Consider the following 15,905-nt stretch of genomic DNA (forward strand, 5'->3'; position numbering starts at 1 on the left):
AAGTAATTTAGAGAACGACATCTCGGTCGCTGCAGGGAAATAAAGACAGTTGATGAAAGTAGATTGTTAGTCAACTCACTGTGGGACGGCTGCACATTCCCTCTGCCCCCCCGAACTCAACTTTACATTATTAAATACAAATTAACCTCCGTAGAATATAACCAGACTCCACCTCCCTCACACTGTCAAGTTTAACAGGGGACGTTTGTTCTCAGCATTAAAGTAATGTGATCGTCCTGAAATGAATCAACGTCACAAAACGACAAAGTGTCTTCATGCTACCGGACCATAGACACAACCTAAAGCGCTCTCTCTTATAGTAAAGCACACATACAATCATCCAGGTTCACTGCTTTTTACCCAAGAACATTTCTCTACAAACCAAAACCCACCCCCACAGTTTGTATATTATGTTCACATTCTGTGTTTTTATTTAGTTTTATAACCTTTTGTATTCTCTCGTCGACCTCATTCTGACTCTCTGCTGCTGTAACAAGTTCATTTAACCGACGTGGGTTCAATAACGTTTTATCTGTATCTTCACCCTATCAGCCAAAATGCAAATAATGATACAGAATCAACAAGCAGATGGAAATTGACTCACAGTGAATAACAATGAAGCAACGTTGAACTGTTTGAGTGGAATTCACTTTGCTTTTCAAACAAAGAACTCCGGACTCGTGCTACTAACCTTCGTGCTGCTGATGAACTGTGTTTGAATAAATGATAAGTGTTTGTATGAAGCTTCCGAGCAGCAGGAGAACTCTCCATGTGACGGGTTAGAGAAAGCAGGAGCACAGCAGGGAGTCCACTCGGAAGTTTGCTCTTTTCATATCTGATTATTTTAGCCTGAATAATGGGATATGTCCCCTCATTTCAAAACATGGTACCCAAACCACATGAATAGATTCTACAGGAGGGGATTTGTCTTCTATAGGGGACGGCTGGCTTGTGTTTATCTTTTCACAATGCCACAGAAACATCTCTCTACAGGAACTCCGTGTGAGATTCAGCACATCAATATATTTAAGTGGAAATGGAACCAAGGTGTCCATCGTCATGTATGTGCTGAATACTCATTTCATCTGAGGATTAATCCGCCGCTGAGAAGAACAAAGCGTTTCCTCCTGTGAAGAACTGAGGAGCGGCTGTGGGAGGAAATTAGTGCCACGCTTTCCTAACACAACAATCTGTCTGTGAGTTGTTTTTAACGAATTACATCTTCAGTGGGAAGTGAGCGGCTCAGAGCTGCGAGCGACAGAGAAAGTGTCGGGAGACGCACAAACACCAACCTGAAACACACAACTGGTAGATTTAGGTCTTTTCATGGGAATTAGACGACAACACAAATGTGGCGTCAATCAGTCTTATCCGTTAATGGACGCTACACACGAGAGTGCAGGTGGGACCCCCGGTGGAAACACACCACTGCAGGATAAATGAACCTCACCACTGCAGGACAGTTTGTGTGTCTGTGTGTGTAGCTAATATTACAAATGAGGAGGAAAGTGAAAATGTGCGTTTAATAATTCATAGGGCGATAGAAGGAGGAGGGAGTGTGCATGTGTGTGTTTGTGTGTCTTTGGTGTGTTTCATCACTGAGCTGTAAATCATGTGTTTGAATATGTGGTCGCGCTCCACCTGTACGACAAAGCGTTCACACTGCCACACAAAAAACAACAACTTTTTGTCGTGATCTTGTTTGAATCCACGTGAATCTGTCACACCACCACACATCACTGGAAGTCAGCTGCAGCTCCGCCCACTCAGGAAGGAAATCAACTTGTTTTTGGCGACTCTGAATCTGGATCTGGAACAGGGACTGAAATGTGTCTGAGAGGAGCTGCAGACGAGGAGCGGCTCAAACAGATGTGCTGTTCTTTGTTGTTCTACTTTCACATTTGTTTTTCCTCACGGCTGCCAGGTCCTATTGGTTCTGAATATCCTTCATTAGCGTCAGGCGGTGAAAAGAAAGTGTTTCATCAGAACTGAGCCTCTGAGTCAGTGTTACTTTATATTCAAAACAAAGTGGAGATAACAAATAAAATAGAAATCTTGGTAACAAGGGAACTGGACAAAGTCTTTTTAAGAAACATGTTTGTATAGAGATGGATTTGACACGTTCATTAGAGAAGATTAGGAGGTGAATGAGTTTGTGGCTCTGCTCTAATCTTCAGGGTCTCAGTAGAAGCTCAGAATAAAAATGTGACACCGTTTCATCTGTGAAAAGTTCCCTAACGTCTCTTTCATGCTTTTTTTTTTTTTCCAGAGGCTGTGATCGCGGAGGTCAAAGGGTCGACTCGGAGCGTTCTAATTGGCCGGGGGGAGCTCATAGCTGCTGTTTCTGAAGGTGTGTTCCTCCCTCTGGGGGGTCGTGGGGGGTGTGCAGTAATTAGTTTCGCCACCCGACCAGAAGGTCAGCATGTATATTAAATGAGATTAACTGGAAATGCTGATAACGAGTGTGTGTGGGTGTGTGTGTGTGTGTGTGTGTGTGGTGTAGAATCCCTGCTGTTTAACCTCATTAAGGATCAATGTTACGCACTTGTGTTTAGAACCTATCGTGTAAATAACCTGGTGGAGAGAAGAAAAAACACAAACTCCTATTGGAATTAGTTTAACAGTTCGAGAGCTTGACTGCCTCCATGTTTGTTTTTATTCTCGCATCACGAGTGGATCGCGTCATTCGCCATTAAAAGATTAAAAAAGTCGTTATCTCTCTGGTCTCACACGTTTCTATAATTGGTTCAGATTGCGCTGCAGGAAAAAGGAAAATGAGAATATTAATGAAAGAAGCTAAGGAGAGAGATTGATATTGAGAATGATAGAGCTGAGGGAATTTGAAGCGAATGCAAAATTTCACATATAGTTCAATTTTCACGAAGCCTCGAATCCGCTCCTGGTTTTCAGCCGATGAAGATATTTGACATTGTTATTTTACATCGACCCTTAACGCGTAAACTAAGAAGAGTGGACGTCAGTGTTTCATCTGGAGGAGGTCAGGGAAAGTTTCCGCTCGAGGGAACCAGAGCATCACTTAAAATTGATGTATTCATTTTAGGGGCAGAAAGAAAAATCTGCGTCTGAGACGGAACAATGAGTCACATCAGAGGGAGGAGAGACTGTGACAGAGATAAATGTCAGACGATAAAAAAGACACACGACGACAGCGAGAGGAAAAGATGATTAGTGTTTTCAGAACGGTGATAGACGTCCGATAGAAGAAGAGAAGGGAGTGAGGGGGTGGAGGAGGAGGAGAAGAGTCAGAGATCAAGATGAAGAACAGGAAGAGAGGGAGCGTCTGAAGTGTCTATTTTAATCTGCACTGCCTCGGTTGTCTTCTCCCTCCGTCTCCTCACATTTGATAGTTGGTGATAAAGTGTTTTTGTCTGAGTTGTGTTCATCTTCCTTGTGTTTGTGTCTCTAAACCTCAACTGGATTTTAACTCTAAAACCGCATCTGAGCCCTGAGACGTCAAAGTTCTCACGTCACAGCTTCTACGAGTGACCTCAGTCCTCGGTCTTTTACTTTGAAAAGGTCAAACCTAAAAATCAGAGAGATCTGAATGTCACGTTAACAAAGACATCATGATTTAAAGGTTCTAATTAACTGCTTCTCTGTATAATCCTCGTATTCTATGAACAATACAAATCATTTTCCAGTTTTAATAATGACACGATTTGAAAGTAAAAACTTTTAGGCAAAGCCTCATGAATGATGCTGCATTGTGAAATGAAGATTAATTAATCACCCGTCGTGGCTCCGGGGTTTATTTGAACTTTCGCACTTTGAAATAAATATGTTTCAAACTTTTCAACTCGTCCACTGAGGACGATCGAATCCGCAGGGACAGAGAGAGGAAAACAACTGAGTGAAAACGAGGAGAAAGAGAGAGAGAGAGAGAGAGAGAACGACTGAAAGAGAGGTTTTCTTTTCGATGTGCATTTGTCCATCGATCCTTCCAGGAACTGTTATCATCCCAGTTCTTTGGGTTTGAATCTTACCGGCTGTTTTCAGACATGAACCCTTTAAACTTGTGACTGGACGTTTTTTCTGGAGTTTCTGTTTCTCATGTGAAGCAGCAGCAGCAGGTTGTTGGGTCCAACTCGTTCACATCCACAGGAACATGTGTGGAGCAGTCAGGTGAGGGGCGGAGCCTGTAGAGCAGCAGGAGGCCGGACGTGACGTATAAATTCTGCTCTGGAAAGATCACAATTTTTTTGTTTTATCACCAAAAGCTCTGGAATCTCCTAGTCTTTCCAAGTTGACCTCTTCTTCTCCAATGCATTTGACTCCTCTTCCACATCACTTGTTAGAAACCTCATCAACACGTCCACTCGCTCACTGGGAATGTGCCAGACAGTTTCCTGCTGCATTCACACGTGGACTCACTCTGACATTTGTACGAGGGGGCGGCAGGAAGCAGTTCAGAAAATGTCCGGAGCAACTTGACATTTGAATTGTCACATCCAGAACTCGTCTGTGCTTCAGCTCACGTACGAAAACACCAACATTCAGACTTTTCCTCGATGCTGTGATTGTTTGCAATGAGCTGAATGATAGAGAATGGATTTCTCACACACACACACACACTTTGTTTGAAGGTGTGTTTTACTCGCCGGTGAAACATTTCTTTGTAAACTGACTGAAACGTCTCCACTGAAACTCAATAACTCGGATCTCTTGTTTTATTCCCCATCAGAACTGTTGTTTTCGATCTCGCTGCTCCACTCCCAGTCGGCAGCGTGGCTGACAGCAGCTCAATAACCAGTCGCACCAGTCACGTGAGACCGACAGCTGTTTTAAACCCGTCTCTCTGAAACGCTCGCTGACGACACGTTCAGCTCAGGAAATTGATCTGCAGCCTGAAAATCCATTTAGGTTTTGAAAACGCTCACGTCTGACTGAAACGACCTTTCAGAGTGGGGAGGTCGTGGCTTCTTTTCATTCAGCGCGAGGTCGATGGAAACGCACCCGGAGGACGGCTCTAATGGTTTGTGTTTGACATGAACTGACCCCGGCGCTCGTGTACCAGCCGTCAACTGACAGCCGTCTGTCGGCTTCACGTCTCACCGGCTCACGATTCAAACGCCGGACACGTCCACGAATCCTTAAAGGTTCCCGAGATGCATCTTGCTCTTTTTCTTATTTGTATTTAATCCCATCGAACATTAAACTCTAAATCAATCCGTGTCAGCTGTTTTCACTCTGCTGGTTTTTAATATGTGGCTGAATGAGGAGGAGCTGAAACCTCTCAGAGCGGCTCACCTCCAAGCATCAGCTCAAAACATCAGGTGGGACAGAAACCTGACGACCAGGCTTTAGAGGAAGTGACAACAAAGACTTTGTAACTTAAACTCCAGAATAAATCTCTTCACCTTCAGTGTGTGAACAGATCTGGTTACTTTGAACAAAACCTTAATGCTCATTTATTCTTGACGTACATGAAAGAGATACGGACAGAAGATCCATCAAATACAAATCTAATGATGAGAAGAATTGACAATTAACTAAGAAAAGCTTTGAAGTCGAGTCGAGACTCATCCCAGCAGCAGCAGCATGAGCAGGGTGGTGGATGACTAACACCGTGTTTAGCCTCCTTGTGTTAAAGTGAGTGTTTGGTTTGTTCCGAGCGTCTGCAGGATAATTCAACTTGTCAGGAGTCAGAACGTTTGCAGCCTGAACCTGAAATTGCTTTTTTCATCAACTGGAGGAGAAAAGGTCGTTCACCTCTGAATAACGTGGATTTCCTCAGCCGGTCGGACTCAGAATGTTTCTCAACAGCCAAACACTCTCTACTCTACAGTTACATCTTCTCAGATCGCCTATATCTACAGTCACAGATTGTCATTATATAAGGTCAGAGCGGGGTCATACAGAGAGTAAAGTTTTAGATGTGGTTCTTTAAACCTCTGTCTGCAGTGTATTTTTAAACCCAGCTCTTGGCGGCTCCCGCTGACGAACAAAGCTCTGACAGCCGCCTCACAATGAACACTGAACATTTCCCTCTGATCCAAAACACCCACTGAACCGCGGTCCTGCGCCAACATCCTGTTCTCCACTGGATCCCTGACAAACCAGACTCCAACCCTGACGCCGATTTTCCTCAACAAACTGAAACGAAGCCTGAAATCTGAGAAAATGCACGAGGAGCTTCTCGGGGAAATGGTCAGAACCAAAACCCTGCGATGTTTTCTGAGAGGAAATCATTTCCTCGAGCACGAAGGAACTTTGAAGTTGTGTGAAAAGGTTGAAATCACCGAACGGGAGAGAAAGTCGTGGTCCACTCGCAGAGACGGAGGCTAGAAGCGTTTTCCAAGCGCCGCCGCTGCCAAACGTGGTCTGGGCCTCGCAGGCAGAACGTCCCGAGCAAAGCGACAGCCAATTAAATCCTCTCATTAAGCGCCGGGCCGAGCAGCAGGGGACGCTGGCTCGGGGACGGACACAGACGAGGCCTCAAACGGCCGGGCCACTGTCGCCTTGTGTTGGAGGGAAAAACCAAACGGTTCCAGAGGCTTTCACTGAGGATGAAGGACTTCGGTGCTTTGTTCGAAATGTTGCTTCTCTGAGACTCAAACGAAAAAAACAAGTGGGTCAACGAGTCACCAAAACTTCAACATGAAACCTGCTCAGAGCTTTTTTTGATTTGATAAACCATCTGAAGGCAAATTCCATGACTCATCGCTAAGCACCACCACTACCAGGGACATTTGATTGGTTCCTCTCCTGGGAAATGATTGCCAGTAATTACAGACACTGGCCGGTAATTCAGCCGCTGAGTGCGATCATCACCGGCGTCGTTTGCATAATTGTCAGCACTTTGATAAATTGGTAGAAAATCGTGCGTCGCCGTGACGAGATCAAACATCAGCTCAAATCAACGCAAACACAAACGATTCTGATGAATTATTCACTGACCCGTTGGTCTGGTTCTAGCAGGTTTGGTTCTAGGTTCTATGATTTTATAACTTTATGCAGTTGAATGATGCATCATGGGAAAGATATTCTTCAGACTTTGACAGATTGAGACATTGCAAAACATTTTAAACATGAAATATGGGGAAGGCAAAAAAACAAGAAGGCAAAGTCAAACTGGCAGGATGAGGAAGTGGAGGCTGGCAGAGACAGATCTGAGGACAGGACAGAGACAGGAGTGAGGACAGGACAGAGACAGGAGTGAGGACAGGACAGAGACAGATCTGAGGACAGGACAGAGACAGACCTGAGGACAGGACAGAGACAGACCTGAGGACAGGACAGAGACAGGAGTGAGGACAGGACAGAGACAGATCTGAGGACAGGACAGAGACAGATCTGGGGACAGGACAGAGACAGACCTGAGGACAGCAGAGACAGACCTGAGGACAGGACAGAGACAGGAGTGAGGACAGGACAGAGACAGATCTGAGGACAGGACAGAGACAGGAGTGAGGACAGGACAGAGACAGATCTGAGGACAGGACAGAGACAGACCTGAGGACAGGACAGAGACAGATCTGAGGACAGGACAGAGACAGACCTGAGGACAGGACAGAGACAGATCTGAGGACAGGACAGAGACAGGAGTGAGGACAGGACAGAGACAGATCTGAGGACAGGACAGAGACAGATCTGAGGACAGGACAGAGACAGACCTGAGGACAGGACAGAGACAGATCTGAGGACAGGACAGAGACAGGAGTGAGGACAGGACAGAGACAGGAGTGAGGACAGGACAGAGACAGATCTGAGGACAGGACAGAGACAGGAGTGAGGACAGGACAGAGACAGATCTGAGGACAGGACAGAGACAGACCTGAGGACAGGACAGAGACAGGAGTGAGGACAGGACAGAGACAGGAGTGAGGACAGGACAGAGACAGATCTGAGGACAGGACAGAGACAGATCTGAGGACAGGACAGAGACAGATCTGAGGACAGGACAGAGACAGACCTGAGGACAGGACAGAGACAGATCTGAGGACAGGACAGAGACAGATCTGAGGACAGGACAGAGACAGGAGTGAGGACAGGACAGAGACAGATCTGAGGACAGGACAGAGACAGATCTGAGGACAGGACAGAGACAGATCTGAGGACAGGACAGAGACAGGAGTGAGGACAGGACAGAGACAGATCTGAGGACAGGACAGAGACAGATCTGAGGACAGGACAGAGACAGATCTGAGGACAGGACAGAGACAGGAGTGAGGACAGGACAGAGACAGATCTGAGGACAGGACAGAGACAGATCTGAGGACAGGACAGAGACAGACCTGAGGACAGGACAGAGACAGATCTGAGGACAGGACAGAGACAGATCTGAGGACAGGACAGAGACAGACCTGAGGACAGGACAGAGACAGACCTGAGGACAGGACAGAGACAGATCTGAGGACAGGACAGAGACAGACACGTGGCTCAGGACAAACAGGTGAAACAAATCAAGGCAACGATCAAAACTGGAGGGAAACACACACACAGGCAGGAAGTAGAGACAATAGAAACACATGAGGGAGGTTCGAATTTCAAAATAAAACAGGAAACACACGATGAACAAAAAAAAAACTAAACACAGAAACCCAGGTCAATAAACCAAAGACCTCCAGAGGTCAGGGGTCAGGGCAGCATCATGACAAGTGAACCACAGCAACACCGACCAAATGAGGCCTGAATTAGTTTTGTGTTTCTAAGAATAAATAAGAAATACATCTTCCAACTTCACACGTTCACTAAACCCTAACCCTATGTATGTCAGAGCTGGGAAAAACCCAACAGGTTTTAATGTAGCTTTGAAAAAGGTTAAATAACAACAAAAACTCTCGAACCCCCCTCACACGTTGCCCCCCCGCATCAGTCTTCACTTGAGTGTCATCCAACCAAATTACATTTCATGCACGTACAATTTATTTGCATTTTAAAACACAAACAGAGCGTATTTGAACACACTGGATCTCGAGAGCCTCACGTTGGTCCCCGCCGGGATTTAACGTACATCGCAAAGGAAGGCAAATATAAACAGGCGCCTTATCCCGGCCAATCAGCAGCGAGAACCGAGCGAGGTGACCTGTAGGTGATGAGAAAACAATCAGCGGAGAAGAGCGCTGCTGAGGATAGGTTTCAACAAAACGCTTCTTAATAAAGGTCCTGATGGAGGGGGGGGGGGGGGGGGGACTCATGAATAATTATTATGATAACAAACACAGCGTTTTGTGTTTCAAGGACAATCAAGACGCAGTTTGAGACGTGTATATAAACTAAATGTAAATGTGTCTCTTTCATGTCGGACCGGAACATGTGGAGGAGGACGCGACACGTTGACCCCGTGACCTTCACTGGTTTAGCCCCACGAGCAATTATGGTTTAGCCCCAGGAGTCATTATGTTTCTGACGAGGAGCTGCGGGTGTGACGGTGGAGCAGTTTAACGCCACAGCTGGAGGCCGACTGATTACTGACCAATTAGAAAACAGGCTGAATGTCGTTCATCACAGATGCCTACAGAGGCTCGCAGGTTCGATCCCGGGGCCGCGTCACAGCCGCCCCGCACCGAGGTGACGTGCGACCGTAGAGTACATGAGGATTAGAGAAGAGGCTGTCGGAATGAACAGAGGAGGATGTGATCACGTGATTATCTGTTATATAGAGGAAGAAAAGATGAGCAGTGACTGTATATATATATAACCAGGGACTGTATATAAAGACAATCTGCAATATAATGAAAATATCTTGTATTAAGTGTTATATATTATTAGTATTATAAAACTAGATAAACAATCTATATCCAAACTTGTTTTGTTCTCTGAAGTTTTTAACTGGTGTTTTTGTATTTTGATTGTACCATAACATATATCTTTCTATTTATATATATAAAAATCTATAAAGCAAATCCGGCCCTCACCTGTATCTCACATCGCCTCGACAGTCCAGACTTTATACGATCTCAAGGTTTGTTTGTTTTTCCAGCTTGTTAAAAACAAAGCTGCTTCTAATTCTCGACTCCTCTGGAGATCTGTAGCCGCTCTTATTAAATCTGAGTGATTGTAGTTGTAATGAGGTTTATTCCCCCGATCAGAGTGAACACTGGTGTGTGTTATTTATTTGTCCTGATTATCCAGCAGTGCGGCTACGATGGTATTTAATAATTCTTGTTTCTGTTTTTAATGTTTAATTGTGACAGGTGAGGTCACACAATGTACCAGGTGAACACACAATGCATCGAAACAGCACAACTTTCAAGACAAATAAAAATCACACTCCAGCATGTATTTATTTATATGTCCCAACGATATGAATCATTTATGTTGTTGGGACCTTATATGACTCACCACTCTGATCGGTATGTTTCCACGTATTTCTCTGTGTGTGTCTGTGTGTGTGTGTGTGTGTGTGTCTGTCTGTGTGAGTGTGTGTGTTGACAAATTATTGATGTTGTCCTGGCTGCAGCACCGACTGTGGGACTGACTGACAAGTTTCACACTGAGCCGAGCCTGAGGGGACGTTTGTTGGTCCTGAAATCTGTCAGAGTCACAGCAGGAGAAAAACACTCGCCCGAGGAAAGTGACGGGACAAGCTGCAGCAGCATCGGGGGGGGGGGGGGGGGGGGGGGACTTTGCTCAAACACACAGTCGCTTGGCAGACTGCAACCTGCCATAGAGAACATCCAGTGCTGTTATTTCTCTTAATGGGATCTCCAATATTGTTATTATTGTGGCCCATCACATCCCATGATTGCTTCCCCTAGCCCCCCCCCCCGAACTGAGACACAGCTTGTGTAACAGAACCTGGACAAGATGGCTGCAGTCACTGGGACAAGCTCTTTGAATAATCTAAGATTTTAGAGATTAGCTCACGAAGACAAAAGAGGACTGATGCTTGTGAGGTTTGGTGCAGCCTGATTAAATATATGGGGCTGACTCTGGACTCTACTTCCTGTAATGACTCCACTTTGGGTTTAAGAGTTTCTACGTGATGTGTGTTTTTAAAAGTCTTTTCCTTTCAGACTTGTTCCCTCTCGGTTGTATTGTTATTTACGTGTTTTTACATATTTTGTGTATGTGATGAGGGCTCATCATGTGCGGATTAGATCCTACACTGCACAGCCATGGTGTGTGTCGAGGTCACAGAGGACGATCACAACATGTGTGTGTTTGCGTGTGGAGCCGTGGGAGACGGGTGTTACACGTCCGGGTTCGGTGGCAGGAAACAGACGGATGACAACTCCCGGCTGGAGGAAGAGAAACACGAGGCCCGCCGCTGCAGGGCCGAGCTGTCACGGACGTCCTGTCCTCCATTTATTCTCCTTTGGAAAAGTCAAAAGTGAATTATTGTTTCATTTAAAGTTCCAACAATCTATTTGTCTCGTGTGCAGCCGCAGCCAGACGAGCAGCGACTGTGTGACCTACATTTCAACCATTAAGTGAATCGATTCGAGTTTTCACTGCAGCAGTTACGGGTTTGAATCTCGACTCATTCCAGAATCAGCTCAGATGATTCTGGTCGTGACAGTCAAGTATTTTAATCAGTCGCATATTTGCTAAGACAACATTTTAAATGAAATAAACAATAACAAGTGCACGTCTAACCCTTGTGGCCACTTGGGGGCAGCAAACCAAACACCACAATTTCACGATGTTGTGTCACCTAACAAAGTTCTTCTGTACATTGTGTTAGCAGTGCGGTTGATTTGTTTGTTCTCTCTGACCTTTCCTCACTCGGCAGCCGGGTATTAAAGCAGTTGCAAGATATTTCTATTAGAACTCGTTATAGCTTCCATATCTTTAACTCAAAGCTCATGAACACACTGAACACAAACTCTCTCCTTCTCTTGATCTCCAGCTTTTAATTTCTCTGTAAGAACAAAAAGCACAGACTCTGCCTCCTCAGATTTGATAATCATGTTAAACCAGGTCATTCCAAACTCAATATTGGCCCAAATATATATTTTTTTAAATCGTACATTACTTTGAGTAATGACCAGTTCTCTCAGGACTGAGAATCTTTCATTCCGTCCCTCGCCCCAAGTTAAATATGTCCTCATGGGAAATCGCTCAGCGGGATCATAATATAAACCCTTGATTTGGCCGAGCGGCTCTGCGGCCGCCTGAGATTGACTCTCCAGCTGCTGGGCTGAGTCATTACGCTGCAAAGTGAAATTGGAATCCAGTGTTGGGGATTAGAGGTCAAAGCCATTGACTCTGTTCTCTCATACCAACCATTATCCCATCAACTCCAGTCACCTGGGAATCTAAGGACTGAAACAAACTATTACTCTGTCTCCACTCTGTGAGGCCCCTGTCGCCCTCCATCTTCATCCCCCACCTCCTCCCTTCATTTCCTCCCAGAGGGTTTTCCAATGAAACTCCTTTTTATCGTTTGATGTTTTTCCTCTTATCCTGCGTTTGATCCGCTCTTCCACCGCGCCTCTTCTCTCTAACAACAGTCAATTCCCACAAATGGAACACGAGCCCACTCGTCCGAGCTCACGCTGATTTGAAGGCGTTAACGATCAGCAACGTTTTGATCTGAGATATTTCAGGAGGAAGTGGAGACGTGTCGTCCATCTTTATCTAGAGTCCAACAGGAACTGAGCATGAACCGCAAAGCAAAAGTACACACACTGGTAGATATTCTGTAACCACATAACATGATTCATATTTCTTATGTATCTGCAGTTTCTTTTATCAACCTGTTATTTTGTTGGCGTCTCATGCTCGATGACGTTTAGATTTCAGAAAGTTGAGGAGAAACTTCACAGTTTTAAAACGAATTGAGGAAAAGCTTCGGCCTTGATTCAGATTGATTCAGTCGTTTGCTTCATGTCATCCTTCTTTTACCATAATACAGTTTCTGCTGCCTCCTTGCCTGAAGTGACCCACATTCATTTACCAAGACCTCGATAAAAGATAAGCAACAGTGGGTCTCATAGTTTAATCTCTCTTCATCTCTCTCATTTAACTGATCTCTTATTTGCACATGTAAACTATTTAAGTCGTTAATTTGTAATTGAACAAAATTCAAATAGTCTGGTGTCAGCGTAAAAATCTGCTGAATGTGTTTTTTCCTTGTTCTGCAGCTACATTACAATCTGAACTTGAGCCGTCTGCGTTTCAATGAAGGAAATGTCTTCAAGCTGCGCCGCCACGGAGCCCAGTGAGCTCTCAATCAATATTCATTATTTGAAAATAAACAAATTAAAATCTGAAATTGAAACGCCACCGAGCAAATCGACCCTGAAAGCGTCACAGTCTCACCACGAGGGCCCGGATTTAAAGCAAGAGTTTAACTTAAAAGATTTGTAATTACTTTAATAACAGATTTAAAATTAAAGGATAAATCCAAATATTTAAACAAACACAAAGTATTTGTATAGGGTCACTTTGTTTTGGTTGGTAGACGTCATTTTATCTCTCAAACTCCCACCTAAAAACTCTTTGATGCCATCTAGTCTAGACTTTGATAATGGTTATCACTATTTTATTTATCATTAATGAGTATTATTTTATCTGCCGTCTTTGATTTTAGAGTTTGTATTATATATCGTTTGATCTTAAAGGCTCACTGTGTAGAATTCAGTGACATCTAGTGGTGAAGCAGCAGGTTGCAGCTGAATACCCGTCACATTCCGGGATTCTGTAAAAAAAACATGGCTGCCTCTGTAGAGCCGACACTCTCCAGTGGCTTTGCTTCCATTTGCTCTTTTCCTTTGATACATTTCTGGTTTCCATTTAAAGGTGCTCTATAAATTGTTATACCCAGTTATTATAATTACAATTGGAAAAGAGTCTTCCAACTTTATTTAGTTTATATCTACAAATCATTGACTTGTGACGTGTTTGTTTTGCAGCATAAGACAATTAACTTTCAGCTCAGACATCAGTGTGATGACAAAACAATATTTAAATACTAATCAGAACACACACACACACACACAGTAAGAAAGAGCCCAGGCGTGTTTGTGCTTGAGAATGATCAGTTGTTGTTGCAGGGCCAACACTTTGTGCTTGGTTACACTCACTCACACACACAGTTGATATTTACACAGAATTACACAATACACAGCGTTACAGTCATGGTACAAAGCAGTTTACATTCATGTTTCTTAAAGGTGGAGCAGCGTCATGTCCCGTCACAAACCTCGTCAGGAGAGGAGCTGGGGATTTATCTCCCCCCCCCCCCCAGCACATGCTAACCCTTATGATGCATGTTCATACCCACCATATTGAACATTTTATTACTGTAGGGGGCAGTAATGAGCCGAATGTGGCAATATGCCGCCCCTAAATGGAACCCGCGAGGTCACGATTTGGGGGGGTGTAGGCAACAGCAAAATGGAGGCTAGTATTAACTCACGATGTATTCAGCTAGCTGTTGGGAAGAAGTGATTCACGAACAGAAACTCTACAAGACTAAAATTATAAGATATTAACTGCTGCTCCACCGTTTCTGAAAACATCACAGGATTTTTTGTACGTGAAAGTGGAATAATTAAAATTTAATTGATTAAAGTTCAAGTTCAAACTGTAATTAAAATACTGAGAAGTTTCAAACTGGTGATTACTGGTATTAACCATTTTTATTGGACGCTGACAACTTCTTTCTTCCATTTTTTTTTTACTAATTTCTGTTGCCAAGACAGCACAATGACTTATCCATGCAATGCATTGTGGGATAGCTTTGGGGATTCAGAGCAAACAAGGTGACGTCAAACTCTTTCTGAAAACTTGTGTTTGACCCGTTTCCTCAATGTGACGCTTTAAAAAACTGTAAAATCATCCAACTCAAATCCAGAGGTTTCAACACATCGAGCTGCTGTTTCTGAACTAAAGCACGTTATGGTTTGTTTTTCAATTTAATCTGAAACTCATGCCCAGAAAATGATTCATGTGGACACAGTCAAACACACAAGATGAAACTGTCTTTTTGTGAAGAATCATTGTGTCTCTGAACTCAGTCCAAAACAGAACAGAACAGATAACTCTTATTCTTTCCTGTCCGTCCTCAGAGAGACGCCATGTCTGTCTTGTTGAGGCGTGTGCGTTCACAGGGGAAGAGAGCGAGGGGCTGACACCCGGATGGAGATCGACAGCTGGCGAGGTTCGGAGGGAGGGAACAGGGGGATTGTGGGATTTTGGCTTGGGCAAGGCAGTGACGTAGCTCACAGATAGAGAGACTGAGAGAGAGAGAGAGAGAGAGAGGATCTGCTAATCGAGGGATTTAAAGAGGAAAAGACGAGCACGGGGACAAACAGACCAAGTCCAAAAATCATTTAGGATTTTATCTGCAGGGTCTGATCCTCTCTAACAACACAGTTTAAACTTTATTCTCTTTCTAATCACTGGTCTCATCCCGCAGTTTAAAACTTTAAACCCTCCCTCCAACGTTCAATAACAGGAGCAAAGTGTTTCCCGGTTGTTTCTCAGCTCATGAATATGATGACACAGCTCCAGCCAGAGGTAAACTGAGACTTATAATTACAATATGCTAATTCAACTTTTAAAGCCAAGAAAGTTGAATCACCTCCGTCTGAGAGGTTATGTTTTCACCCCGGGTTCATTTGTTTAATCCTCAGAAGGATTGAGCAAAACCCACAGAACGGATTTCCACGAAACTCGCCGGGAGGATGTGACACGGGAAAAATGAGAACTCATTAAATTTTGGATCCGGACAAATTGGCAGATCCTGGAATTTTATCATTGCTGTTGCAAGAAATAGCATTTTTCCACCGAACAACTTTTGTGTCTTAATGGAAGAAAAATGGCTGAATGAATGCAGTAGGCAGCGACCACAAGGGGGCGTTGCAACAGGGAAGGCACTTTTTTGCTCATTGTTGCTCAACGTTGGATATGGAAACGTACGGATCCTTCTGTCTGTACTCTGTGTTCACTTCGTCCTTAGTGTTTTCTGAAAGTTTAAACGGGCAGAAGAA

The sequence above is a fragment of the Platichthys flesus genome, chromosome 24 (assembly GCF_949316205.1).
Source record: "Platichthys flesus chromosome 24, fPlaFle2.1, whole genome shotgun sequence".
NCBI lineage: Eukaryota > Metazoa > Chordata > Actinopteri > Pleuronectiformes > Pleuronectidae > Platichthys > Platichthys flesus.